At 42.5% G+C, this 12,717-nt stretch overlaps 1 pseudogene; it reads right to left on the bottom strand.

Moving 5' to 3' along the window:
* Positions 1 to 1,281: 1,281 nt before the first annotated feature.
* Positions 1,282 to 2,720, bottom strand: LOC114698488 (annotated as a pseudogene).
* Between the last annotated feature and the right edge of the window lie 9,997 nt (positions 2,721 to 12,717).

Raw genomic sequence — 12,717 nt, 5'->3', positions numbered from 1 at the left:
AATGTGAAGCAAAATGTCCCATTTGAGTCACCAGGTTAGGCCGAATTTTCCTTTCCAGAGAATGGTGACAGCATGAATGACAAGGAAAAAGGCGTGGTTGCTTGTCTATCAGATGCTCCTGGGGTGCAGTGATGCCCTGCCATCGCAAAGAAGGGGTTCCAGGGACACAAGGGGTCTGGTTTCTAAGCGATTATCTTAAGCACTCTTCATTGTGGCACAGAAAATAAATTTTACATTACAATCTTCCCGCTTGCTTCCTGTAACCGTATACTTCCAGCTTGCCATCTCCCTCCACCCAGCATATCCTCTATAAAATTCAGGACTCAGTAAGTCTGCATTGAAGGGGATGCTGTTCAATAGACCTTTCCATGAGCTGGGGTTAAACAACTGTACTTTTATTTTTAAAGTAGTGCCTCTTAGAGTGTGGTTTGGAGGCCAGTGCTTTAACAGAGGGTAAATAGCACCCAGGGGGCAATGCAGTGTATGTACTTGATCTCTTAAGGCCGTGCTAGAATTCTTCTGGGAAAAGAGATTTCTGTGCTCCTAGGAAAACAAATTTGGTGATAAATGGATTAATAAATCTTGCTCTCCTGGTACCTTTGGAGCAGCTCAGCACCCCTGTTCCCTTCTTTTTGCAGATTCACAGCCCCAGAACGACGTACTGAAGTCGCTTCTGAAAACACAGATTTCTAGCACATTTTCTCATCAACAGGTGCCTGGGATCACGGGTCTTCATAAAACCATGCCTGTATCCTAACTATCCATTGCTAAGGTTTTACGTGTGAGAGAAATCAGTTTCTACAAAGTTTAAGTCAGTGTTCTGTAACTTGCAGCTAAAATTATTTCTTGAGTGTACAATGGGTTAAATAGAAGAGTCTTTCTTGTTGAATTATCCTATCAAAACAAAGCAAATTAAAGCCATTCTTGCCCTTTTTGCTTTAGGGGTATTATGAGAAATGAATCTTTGATAATTGAAGATGTTCATAGCCTCAGTATCATTAGTCTGCTCATCAGTCAATACTTTAGTGGTGACTTGGTATATATAGGCTGACAGGTGGGCTAGGTATTAATTATAAACATGACTTTGGAAGTTGGGTTTTAGCCAAGTAATTAATATTAGCTGATACAAGCTGAGGTACAGACTATTTATTGGTGGTTCACTATTATGTGTTGTTGTTTTAATTGGTTATGCAGTCTAATGGAATGAAGTTTTTGTTACTCATTTTTATTTATTTATTTATTTATTTATTTATTTATTTATTTATTTGCCTGATGGGGACCCTTTATTTCATTGGCAAGGTCTTGGGGACAGTAGAGAAAGGTTGGGGATGAAAGGATCACTCAATTTAAGCAGTGGACACCTCTGAAGTCGGTGCCTGGGCATGCCCGTTGGCATCACCGGTACAGCCATTGGTGGCAGCAGGTGTGGACTCTTTCTTGTGTGGCAGTGGACTGGTGGCTGCAATCTCTCCTGGCTTGATGGCCGGGCCTGGGCGCTCCATCTTGTGCTCTAAGAGCATGTGGTTCTGGAGCGGAAGCCCCACACAGGCCCTGAGAATGTTCTCGATGCAGCTGCGCTGACGAAGAGTGCGTTCACCACTGGGTTGCCCAGGGGCACCAGCGGTGCCCTAAAGAGGAAGCTGAGCAGAGACAGCACCGGGTGGAAGCCCTGAGGCTCAGGGTCCAGGTCGGTGCAGAAGTTCATGTGCTGACAGAGCTCAGTGAGCAGCACTAGGTCGAGCATGATGGGCGCCGCCAGGAGCGAGTCCTCACAGGTGTTATGGAGCACCAGGGTGTTGGTTCCACCCAGCATCAGCTCTGAGGTGTACTGGTCCAGGGCACGCTTGCTGTCACCCACGTAGGGCACGTATTTGATCACCACGCAGTGGTCTGGCTCCTCTCCAGGTGCGTAGAGCACACGGTTGCTCTGGACCATGTCGTCCACCACACTGCTCTTGGACACTTCCTTGGAGCGGAACTGCAGCGGAGCTGACAGGTTCTGCCCGTCGTTGTTGCCCAGGTGGTTATAGCTCACGATGGACATGGTCTTGAGGCCAGAGCCGATGAGGAACGGACTTGACCTTCGTCTGACCGGACTTGAAATCATCCCCACCCACGAACACATGGCGCTGGGAAGCCAGCTGCAGGGCACCGGGCACCAGTGTGTTCTGTGGGGACCCGTTGAGGAAGGCGCAGCCCTCCAGGATGCTGGCCACAGCAAAAAGTGTGGACGGTGACACCTCCAGACCAAGCTGGATAGTGCGCAGCAAGTTTTCGGCGGTGTTGTTGCGACCTGCGACCACCTCGCAGAAATGCTCTGTGCTGGCGGTCCACAGCACAATGACCTTGTCCAATCCCGCGCTGGACCGGAAGTCTCGAATGTCCTTTCGGATCTGCTCCAGCTGCTGCGCCGTGTGCCAGGGATGAGGTTGTCTGCACGTGCTGTCTGGTTGGCAGCGTTGAACTCCGGGATGTAGACGGAGGGCCACGGACGCAGGCTCTCCATGTGGGGCCACAGCTGCTCCTGTAGACCGCAGTCCAGGACCTGCGCACGCCGCATCGCCTTGGCCAGGTTCAGTGACGAGATATCCCAGCCGTCAAACACCAGGTCGTTGGGGGCCACCATGGGCAGCAGTGCGCTGAAGGGCACAAACACCTCGCGGCCGTTCCCGTCTAGACCCAGGTTCACGGTGCCCGCCTGGGTCAGAGAGCCATATTAGTTTGCTTCCTTGCGACCCGTGCGCGTGGGCCAGGTCAGGCACAGCCGGTTGGCCAGCACGGTCTCGGTGAGCGTAGAGCCGTTGTTCCCGCCCCAGCACTCATTCTTATTACTAGAGTTAAGAACCGTCATGTTGCTAAGTTCTAGACAGTAGCATGTAAGTAGAAAAAGTACATGTGAGTTAAATGGAGAAGAGATCTATTTTTTTCTCAGCAACTTTCTTGCAAGTGTGCAGATGTGAGTCATTCTATGGGCCTATGATAGAGAACACATGCTAAACAAAACATTACAATAAAACCTGGGTGGAGTGGTCTTTGTGGCTCTGAATTGTCCACATCTAGCTTTCATATATGTGTGTGAGAGAAAATTTCATTTAATTCCTGCTATTTTACTTTGTATTGTTTTTAGCCATTTAAATATCTAAACTGACTAACATTACCATGCAATGTCTCTCTTTAAATGCCAAGTACAATAAAATTCTATTTATTTGAATTTTGTTTAGATTAGTTACATATCTGCTTAATTGAGACCCATGATAATATTTTAACATTTTGACCTTCTTTGAACTTGTGCATATATCTAACACTGATCATTCATGTGTGTTGAGAAGACATTGGGGGTTGGGGATTTAGCTCAGTGGGTTCAGTCCTCAGTTCTGGGAAAAGGGAGGGGGAGAGAGAGAGAGAGAGAGAGAGAGAGAGAGAGAGAGAGAGAGAAAGAGAGAGAGAGAAGAGAGGAGGAGGAGGAGGAGGAGGAGGGAGGAGGAGGAGGAGGAGGAGGAGAAGAAGAAGAAGAAGAAGACATTGCAAGGTGCTAACTTTGGTTTGAGCCTGTGTGAGAAACTCACATGAGTATTACTGTACTTGGGATAACACCATCTTTCTGTGGGTAGTCATGATGATCGTCTTGATTGGATGGAGACGTACCTCTGGATTAGTGAAGTACTTCATCGGATATGTGGGTATGTTCATGATGGTGTTCCCCTAGATGGTTAGATAGTGAGGACTCTGGACTAATAAAAGTCTTAATCCATCAAATTCATCATGAATTCTATGTTTGGGAAGATTCCAAGTGTGGTAGAACTGTGGAAGATAGGGCAGGGTTGGAGAAAGCAGGTCACTGGAGACATGTCCTGGGGGATGTGTATTGGTCTGGCTCCTTTCCTATTATCAGTTAGCAGTGATTCCTGTCCACTGTGAGGTAAGCAATCTTCCCTTCCATATTCTCTGGCCACTTTTTATTTTTTTCAGAAACATAAGGGCTGCTCTGAGTCCTGCTAGTTGTCACTTCTGAAGCTTCAGCAGGTTTTTAGGATGGCTGGGTGACTGGCCGGTTAAGGATGATTCCTCTTCCGAATCTTGCTGTTGGCTGGTTGTTAGCTGAGGCAACAGGGCAGATGTCTTTTGATGTCCAGCAAGCTGCTAACTCAGGGTTAGTCTCATGGAGTCTGAGCAAGAGTTCAGGAGGAATGTGGCAGCTTCATCCTCACGTCTACTACATTTCAATTGTCTAGTACAAGACACAGTTATTCTTAAGATGGAGAAAGTAGCCAACATAGATTCAAGCTTTCAATGAAACATAATAAAACTGTATCATGGGGAGAATAGATATAGGAAGAAGTGAAATATTGCTGCTATTGAGATAAGATACTATAGGGTCATGTGTTCTGTCCAAAAGCTCTTCCCATGAAATGTTTTCACTGGGTTCTTTTCTGTTCATTACTCTTAGGTGTAGTAATGGCTCCATGCTGCCATTAGCCTGGGTGTTATTTCATCCTTGTGCATAGCTTTCTGAATAGACTCTTCCTTACAATTGCTTCAGTTATCCTGCTTGAATGTACTATATGCTTCCTGCCAGGACCTGGATGGATGCATTGGAATTTCTGTTAAACATGGCAAATGGAACATCTGTTCCCACCTTGGGTAGCCCTGCTTCGTGGGGAGAATGATTTAAATCCATATGGATAAAACTAATGTGAGAGAAGAAACAAAGTTAATCCGGCAACACTGTCAAAATGTAAACACTGAGTTATGGAGCAGAGAAACTGGACATGAAGAATCTGGAGAGCACCAAAACAATGGGCAGATGATTACTGCTGCAAGAGTCACAGAAAGCCTAGGGGATCCAGGTCTCAGGTGGCTCTGAAAGCAGAGATGAAGGGTAAAGCTGGAAACAAGAGTGATGCGAAGCCTGTGAAGGACTTTTAAGTCCTTGCTGAAAATGTGTTTCTTTACAGCAACAGCACCTGGCATTTGCTGGCTTCTGATGTGGTGGTGAGCAGGGCCAATTGCCTTACTAATGATAGGAAAAGGAAACTAAGGGTTAAGCACTAAAATGACAGGATGCACCAGTTCCTGATGTCCATTTCTCTGTCTCACAGTTCTGCCATTGCTTGCAGCCAGAGAAAACTGCCTTTACTCTGGAGGGGCAGAATGGATGTTCTCCTTATTGAAGTTAGATCATGAGGAAAATCATTAAAAGCTGATGTTTGGGTGTCCCTGTGTGTGGTGGCCCACAGAAGCTTCCTAGTGAGACCTTACTCAAGGTCAGAGGATCTGAGTTGCTTTGGCCAGCAGGGCTGCATAAGGAGATGATTTGGCCATGGGTGTGTTTATCAGGTGTTTTGAAGGGTCTATACTTGGCTGAAGGGTGTGCCTTGATCTTGTAAGGGGGAGGTCTTTTGCCTCTCCTCTTGGCATATTATAAAAAGCCCTTTTGAATAAAGCTCTGGGCAGCTGGGTATTGACCTAGGGCCCTTCCAAAGCTATCCTATGTCTCTGTCTTTCTCCTCATTATCTAGGTCTATCTTTCTACCTAATATTTCCTCATTCCTCTCTCCTCCACCCAAGAACCCTTTGAAAGATGAATTCTTTCCAAAGGAGCAGGTTGGAGTTAGACTCCGGTAGGCTCCCACACAGGTGTTGAAAAGGTCAGGTCATAACATATGGTAATGGAATACACTTATCCACCGTGAATGGAAGTAAATTTGAAGACCAGAAACAATGCACTGAGCAAGAGAAAATTTAGAATAAAAATAAAACACAAAATAACTGAGCTCTACATTCTCAGAAAGCAGATAATTGTATCCCTGAAACAATACAACAGCCTTATCAGGAGCAAAGACAATAAAAACCAACTATTAAGCCTGCCAACTAGGAGTATCAGAAAAGCAACAGGAAAAAAGCAGGTAGAAGTCTTGGTATATAAAGATTTATCACTAAGTACACATACTCAGTTAATACAAACAGGCACAAAGGCCTTTACCATGGTTTGAGGGCAGAGGGAGAAGTTCCTAAATGTTTCTTTGAGATGAAAAACTGGGTCACACTTACAAGACCAGGAACTCTGTTGGACCTGATTTATTCTAGAGCTGTGGTCCTCAACCTTCTTAGTGCTGTGGAGCTTTAATATAGTTCCCCACATTGTGGTGACCCCTCCAACCATAAAATTATTTCGCTGCTACTTTATAACTGTAACTTTTCTAGTTATGAATGGTAATGTAAATATCTGATGTTCATGATATCTAATTTGTGACCCCCAAAGGGGTTGAGACCTCAGGTTGACACTGATATTCTAGAGCCTCATAGAATTGCACAAAGACAATAGATCAGTGTCTTCAAAATCCTGAGGTGAATTGTTTCCAAATTAAAGTCTACATGTAGTTCCCGTAGGTTCTCTCTAAGAGACTCATTCTAATCTGTGACTGTTACCATAGATAGCAAGCAGAAATTTTCAAATGCAATTAAGGATCTTCAAAGGAGACAATTAGCCTGAATCATCCATGTGGGTCCAATGGAGTCACATAGGCCCTTCTGGAAAGAGGCAGGTGAGTGAGTGAATGTAAAGGGCTGGGTGAAAATAGAGAAGAGCAGTAGGCAGAAAGCTGCAAATCTAAGGTCATAGAAAGAGGCTGTAGAAACTACCTGATTTCTAGAAGATGGAATGAGCAAGGAAATGGATTTTTTTTCTGGGTCATCCAATAGCAAAGTTCCCTGTCTGCTTAGTTGTATTTCTGATCTCTTGTGGTCTTAGATAAATTTATGTTTCAAGGCATCAGTTCTGTGGTAATTTATTACAGCAGCAAAAGGGAAAAACATATAGTCAAGCCTTAATCCAATGTGCAAACCAAGGACAGTTATCATAAATGCAGATCTGATTTTACCTCTGATTCATGTTCTAGGGAAGGGATTTGATTCATGCCCCCAAACAGAACAAGTGTGTTGTGGAATATTAGTTTAACTATGTAAAGATGCGTTGTATTTGTTTGTGTTGCAGAATAATTGTTTATTTAGGTAAAGATGTGTTGTCTTGCCTGTCTAAGGCACCTGATTGGTCTAATATAAAGCTGAATGGCTAATAGCTAGGCAGTAGAGGGATAGGTGGGGTGGGCAGGCAGAAAGAATAAGTAGGAGGAGGAATCTAGGCTCGGGAGAGAAGAAAAGAGATTGACGGAGAAGGAGAGGGAGACATCCGGGCTGCGTCAGCCAGTCAGCCAGCTGGAGCAAGCAGGAAGTAGGACATACAGAATGAAAGTTAAAAAGCCCCGAGGCAAAACATAGATGAAGAGAAACAGGTTAAATTAAGTTATGAGAGTTACTGAGACAAACATAAGCTAAGGCTGAGCAATCATAATTAATAATAAGTCTCTGTGTCATGATTTGGGAGCTGGTTGGTGGCCCAAAAGAAAGCCTGCTACAAGAGTGTGATGTTGAGGAGAGAAGGGACATGAAAGAAATGACTGAAATGAATTCCTGTGAGGAGGGACAAGTCAAGTCCCACATAGATGATGACAGATTATGCAAAAAAGCAAGGGCACCAGGCTGGGGCAGTGCAAGACAGGGCAAGAAGATGTGATGGGCCAGTGCACATTTGCTTCCACTGGGTGATGATTAAGAACTCATCCTCAAGAAGCCACAGTGTCTGAGTTTCCATCCTCAGCAGTTCCTAACCATGCGACTTCATTAGTCAACTCAACTTTTTTTTTTTTTCAAACTAAAGAGAAATAATAATGCTATCATGCAGGATTGCGGTGAGGGTAGAATTATTTTAATAATATATATAGTGCATTTTAGTTATAGTACATAAAGGCCCAAGTTTTGTTTTATTTTTACTTGTTTATTTTGCAGTGCTCAGCATCAAACCCAGTGTCTAGCACATGCCAGGCAAGCACTCCACTCCTGAGCACACCTTTTCATTTCTAAAGTTGTTTCCTTTTTAAGTTGGATGACTTGGGGGAGGAATTACTAATAGACACAATATTGAACAAATATTCCTCTCATGAGGTAGTTATAAACAGAATTTCAGCCCAAGTCCAGCTGTCAGGTATACTTAGTATCACAATCATGTAACTATTAACTGTTAATCCAATCCATGTGTGGTTTGTTTAGGGTGAGGGGTGGATGGCTGTGTTTGAGTGGAGAATGAGCTTGATGGATGGAAAACTAAATGACAGGGTATGAAATTTCAAAGCGAAGATGATCATTTAGGCATATTATTGAAACAGTTGGAAGAGTTAATATTATCTCAAGGACTGTAATATTGGCACGAGGCAAAGCAGAACAGGGAACTATTGATTTCTACCGTAAACCCTAGAGCACTATTTGACATTTTAGAAGTATGTACATACATTCTTTGATAAAAATTGAAGTAAAAAAACTCAGTTAACATATAAGGTGGGAGACAGTCGTGCAGGGAGAACAAGTCACACAAACATCACAACCATCAGTGTAAAAATTCTTTAAACACATTGCGCAAGTGTGCCAGCTGAAGTTAACTTTAGCACTTTCAAAATTTCAAATATTCAATTACATTTGAATCTTATTTCTAATAGTGTTTCAAAGCCAGGGTGTGATCACCTGGGGTGTCCTGGAGGCTACTTGGGGGCTGTTTTAAAGTTTCCAGTGCTTTCTTACTTCCCCTAAGGTCAAAGAGGTCAGACTCTTGGAACACCGGTGTGTAAAACTCCTCGGGTGGCTACAGTGTGTGAGAAAGCTTGCAAATGGTGTGAAAACTTTTAGGGTGGTGCTCACAGGGGTTATTTGTGTTCATTGGTTTTGTAGTTAAGTAGCACCCACACTTCTAATCTTGCTAAGAACAATGTGGATCCCACAGTCATTTGCAGAAGTAAATATAAAGTGTGTGTGTGTGTGTGTGTGTGTGTGTGTGTGTGTGTGTGTTTACTAATTTTGACAAGAACTGTGTTTGAACAGTGCTGTGGTTAATGTTGCCAAGCAGCTTCATACCCAATTTTAAAGTCACCAAAACATGAGTCAAACTTGCCTGTCTCTTGAAACACACTAATCTTTGTAAATGCCATGTTTTAAGTAAACCAATGAATAGTAACTAAATTGTACCAGGACACCTAGGATTAATTACTAAGTAATTCATACTACAGTTCATAAATCAGATACAAAATCAGGTACCTGTAGGACAATAGTATGCAATTACTTTGACCTCACATAGTAATTACAGTGTAATTTTATTAACAGTTCACATTACATACAGATGAAGAAAACTGCTATTATTTTGCAACTAGAAATTGTATGAAACTAGCTAGGTTATTCTAACCTAAACTAATTTTAAGGATGGATCAACATATATGATCTTTAGCTTGCAATTCAGAAATATTTTAAGATTTAGTTTATAATATGTCCAGTAGTGGACTAAGCGACGCTAAAGATACCTAACGCATCAAGTAGATATCTGGCTGAAGACCATGGTCCAAAGTGCTGCTCCTGCTCTTTGGAAATATGTAGTCTGAATAGATTCATTTCCATTGACCTTGACTCGGCAAGAGTAATTTTTTAGCAAGTGGGTAGAATGACTTGCTCAGCCTCCTATAGGGAGGTGTATGTGTATGTGTATGTGTAAGTATGTGTTTGTGTGTATGCATGTGTGCTTTTATGTGCATGTTTATGCATGTGTGCATGTGTATTTGTGTGTATGTTTGCATGTCTGTGTGATGTATGTGTCTGTGTATGTATGTGTATAGGTCACATTAGTACTCTTCTCTGTTTGCTATTGTTTCTCCCTGTTACAGGGCCAGGGGCCTGTCTGCTCCAGGGTGGGGGATTTGGAGGACACTTAAAATCAACCCACTGGTCTGAGATGAGGGTCTCATCTCTTGTTTTCAAACTCAGATTTTAACGACAGCAACAAACAGAGAATGCAATTTGTGATTTCTGTTACACAGTGTGCACTGTGGAGAATGCAAGCCAGGGGGAGTGGCTCACAACTGTTCCCAAGGACACAGTGTTTTTAATACTCTTAGATATTTGCTGTCTTCTTGTCACAGGGCCAGGGACCAGTCTGCTCCAGGACAAAGAAGTTCAGAGGTGCTTGGGATAAACATGCTGGAGTCTGAGGTAAGGGGCTGATCTCTTGTTCTCTGAGTCCGCATTTAACAAGAGCAAACCGCACAGGGCAAAATCAGCAATATGATTTATATGACACTGGAGGCCAAAGGAGCGGTTCGTGGGCAGATTCCCAATGGACCAGTGTAGACAGTGATTGCAGTAATAACTAAGCTCAATCACTTCACAGATTTCATCAGACTGGCCAAAAAATGATGAGTGGACACAGATGTCACTGCAATGTCACTACTTGCAGAAAAGAGCGCCATCAGCTTCCTGGAAGACGGATCCATCCTAGGCAGGAGGGATCCAGGAAATGTTCAGAAAGGCCTGTCTCCATAGCAGGGCTCCAGAAATCCTCAAGTCCGTAAGGCTGTTTGGGAGGGCCATTACACAGAACTCTGTGAGATGAGAAGCCTAAATGAGGGAACTCCCAGACTTCCTGAATGTTAACCCACACTGTGACTACATATCCTGAAGAGAATGAAGACAATGAAGACAATGAAAATGGAAGGCTTGGATGAGACCTTCAAGTACTGGAAGATATGAGTATGAATCCCCCTCTCTCCACTCCAGAGACTTGGATTTAGGAAACTCATAGCTAGACACTGTTATGGGTTAGATCTTAAATACTCCTAAAAGTTCAAGTGTTGAAAGTTTTCTCTCTAGTTTTGATTTGAAGACGGTGGAGCCTGAAGAAGTAGTGCATAGTGGGAGGAAGTCAGACCATATGAGTGTGCCCTTGAAAAAGATGAGGGGGTATTGAGATTACAATCTCTCCCTCTGCCCCAGAAACCAATAGGTGAACAGTCCTCTCTGCGGCACATTCATACCATGATGCATTGTGCTATCAGAAGCCAACACTAATAGGGTTAAGTGACCATGGGCAGCAACCTCTGAGGCAAAATAAACCTCCCTCTGTATTTTGTCGTAGTGACAGAAAGCTAACTAATGCAAGGAGGGACATGAAGAACATTTTTCCTTCACTCTGACTCAGAGCCAGGGTTTCCTGACTCTGGGTCTTCCTCCTTAATCCCCTTAAGTCTGTAGAATTGTTTAAGACTCCCCCAATAGTAAGCCACTCTATGGGGAAAATGAAGTACAGTGGGTAAACAAGCCCTTGTTTTTCCTTTTGGTTTTAGTTTTCCATAGATCTTCCCTCCCCAATCACAACCACAGTAGCTCTTAAAGATTTAACCTCCCCCCTTTTTTCTGTCTTGATATTCAAGACCTGGCCCACTCACTTGTTCCCAGTTTAGTTCAAGTCCTACCAATACCATCATTGGCAAAACAGCAATTTTAACTCACCAATTTCAGACTGAACAAGCATATAGTGACCAGCCAGGGAGGGCAAATCCTCAGTCCTGTTTCATTCCAGTCTCTTTACCATGAACAAGTATGAGTCAATCCACTTTGTACCACAGAGGGAAGGCACCCCACTTTCCATGACAATGAAGCATTCTTTACAAGAACATATTACGATTTCCCAAGGCCTCACACAAGGCCAAGCACATGGGTGAATGTTAACATTCTCATTGAAAAGCAATCATAACTGTGGTATATAATTAATGGATTCATTCACAAGCATTCTTATCAGGTTGTTACTGTTTACATCTCAGTGGGAATAATTAACAAATAAAATAAATCCCCTGAATTATATTAATATAAAATGAATTTGAGTCTAATTAATTGGAAAGTTGAGATTTTAAGAGAAATAATTCAAGTTCTTTCAAGCAGTATATTCTTAGAAACCCACAGGGTAGCTTTTGCCCAGAAATATTTGTTACTGGAGTAATTTTGTCTTTAAAAGGGGTTGAGTTCCTGGAATGACCCTGTTTTTCTTACTGAATGAATTTCACATGTTCACTTTCATTTACTAGTTCTGATCTTTGGGCCATTGAACATGAAACTGACTCTCATCCCTTGCTAAGACTTGCTTTAAATGAATTTACAGATGACTTGAAGACACATAATAGGATTTGTTAAGTGACTATAGTATGAAAATTAAATATATATGTCTCTTGGCTTGATTGGTGGTATATGCTTGTAATCTCAGCACTCAGAAAACTGAGGCAGGAGGATTAACTTGAGTTTGAAAACAGCCTGGGAAACACAGTGAGTTCAAGACAAGCCTGGGGTGTAGGATGAGACCTTCTCAATGCTACTCCTTGCAGAAAGCAGTATAAGTCTTTTGGGGAGAATTGTGTGTGTGTGTGTGTGTGTGTGTGTGTGTGTGTGTGTGTGTGTGTGTGATTTAATTTCCCTGAAGGTAATATATGTATATATAATATCAACATATGTAACACGTATAATTTGTATACATATATTATATATAAAGATAAATAAAAATAAAGCAACATATTAGCTTCAGGGGAAATTGTGGAGGGCTAGAATGATACTTCTTCATTGGCATGCAAAATCACTTGATCCAACTGAATCAGAAAAATTCAGACAGTTTTCATTTTTTTTTTAACCTAATAGGTAGAAACTATTTCAGCAGGCTACTGGTTCAGGGCCTGCCCAGTAAGACAGATATACATGTCATGTTCTTTTCTCTAAGTAATATTTAAAATTAATGTGAAAAATAATAATTTCCATTCTGACATTTCATACACATATGCCATTGAATTTTGTTTTTATTCAACC

This window comes from Peromyscus leucopus, chromosome 17 (assembly GCF_004664715.2).
Source record: "Peromyscus leucopus breed LL Stock chromosome 17, UCI_PerLeu_2.1, whole genome shotgun sequence".
Classification (NCBI taxonomy): Eukaryota; Metazoa; Chordata; class Mammalia; order Rodentia; family Cricetidae; genus Peromyscus; species Peromyscus leucopus.
This window is presented reverse-complemented; position numbering and strand designations above follow the sequence as displayed.